The sequence below is a fragment of the Mustela putorius genome, unplaced genomic scaffold (genome assembly GCF_011764305.1).
Source record: "Mustela putorius furo isolate JIRA1106 unplaced genomic scaffold, ASM1176430v1.1 tig00000460_pilon_pilon_pilon, whole genome shotgun sequence".
Lineage (NCBI taxonomy): Eukaryota > Metazoa > Chordata > Mammalia > Carnivora > Mustelidae > Mustela > Mustela putorius.
In genome coordinates, this window is record NW_025421389.1 from 15,955,972 (window position 1) to 15,957,778 (window position 1,807).

Here is a 1,807-nt window from a genome sequence, read left to right on the forward strand (position 1 = left end):
TGATTACTATATTCTACACCCAAAACTAATATAACACTGTAGGTTAATATACTGGAATCAAAATTAAATTAAATTAAAAATAAAATAAAGATATATTTGGTCTTATCAACTGATGGATTTTAAAATTTTATTGTCATATGATTCATTGAACCTCATTTTTAGAAACACCTGAGTGGCTCAGTCGGTTAAGTATCTACCTTTGGCTCAGGTCATGACCCCAGGGTCCTGGGTTCAAGTTCCACATCAGGCTCCCTGCTTGACTGGGAGCTTGCTTCTCTCTCCCCCTCTGCCTGCCTTTTCCCCTGCTTGTGCTCTCTTTCTCTCTCTCAAAATAAATAAGTACAATTTTTTAAAAAATAAAATAAATAAATAAAAATAAAACTGATTTTAAAAAATAAGCCTCTTTTTATTGGTTAAAAAAGTATCATCCTCCACGAAACATTTTCTGATTCCCTGTTACTACTATTACTCTGACATTTTCTTTCTCCCCAAAGGCACCCTGTGACTCAGAGAATATAATGTAATTTATTTTTTAATTTATTTTATTTTATTTATTTGACAGAGAGACCAACGAGCAGGGAGCCCAATGCAGGACTTGATCCCAAGACCCTGGGATCATGACCTGAGCTGAAGGCAGATGCTTAACAACTAAGCCAGGACCCCATATAATGTAATTTCTTATAGTATAGTTGTGTTTTAGTCATTAGGAGGTGATGAAGGGCTGGGTTTATTACAACGTATTAAATTTGATTCATTTTTAGGCATGATCATATCCTAGCTTTGTGACCCCAAGTTATTTCTCCCGCATAAACTCCAGTTTCTTCATCCATAAAACAGAGATAATAATTCCTACTACATATATTTTTTTCAAACAGTTTATACTTCTCTCACCCAACAGTGATCCATTGAGAGTCTTCTGTGTTCTGAAGATACTTATTGAATGAACAAAATTCCTGCTGTCATAAAGCTTACATTGTAATGGGGGAGGTCAATAAGCCCATAAAGAAATAGTTGCAGTGAAGTGTTGAGAAATACCATGAAGAAAATAAAGCAATGTTAGAGCAAAGGCTGGTAATTAGAGAGGTATTCAAGGCAGGAATCTCTGAACCAGTGACGTTTTTTAAGCTGAGTCCTGAATGAACTGAGAGTCTGTTAGAGGAGGTATTTGAGAGGATGGGACTGCTGGCTGACATACAAGCTGACCCATGTAATCAGTGGCTCCTGACCCCCTTCCCTGTCCTCAGAATGTATGCTGTGCCCACCACCCCCACAGTGGAAGCCATTTTTAAGGATGTAGCCTTTAGAATAACATGTTGTGACCATCTGGACAGTAAATGTGACTGAACCCAGTTAAGGTTTCTATATAACTTATGATTCTGGCAAGTGAGTGCAGAGATCTAGTGTCCTGGGGCTGCCTAAAACAAGGCTCATAAGTAAGCTCTTTTGTTTATTAAATGGCCATCTACCTATTTGGAGTCATTTAGCTCTTTCTACAATCTCTCCATGCCCTCTGTGTATGGGGCCAGTCTGCGAACCAACTGACAAGCAGTCCTGTCAGTGTCTGCATAGAAGCTTCTTTCTAGGCAAAATGGGTGAAGATAGTCAAAAGGTACAAACTTCCAGTTTTAAGACACGTAAATTCTGAGCATGTAATGTACAGCACATTGGACCCTAGCTAAAAATAGTGTATCACAGATTTGAGAGTTGTTAAGAATAGGTAAAATTTCTTACCACACACAATTTTGTAACTATGTGATTTGATGTGTACTACTTCAAATTTACACTTCAGATGAATACTAAAATTTTT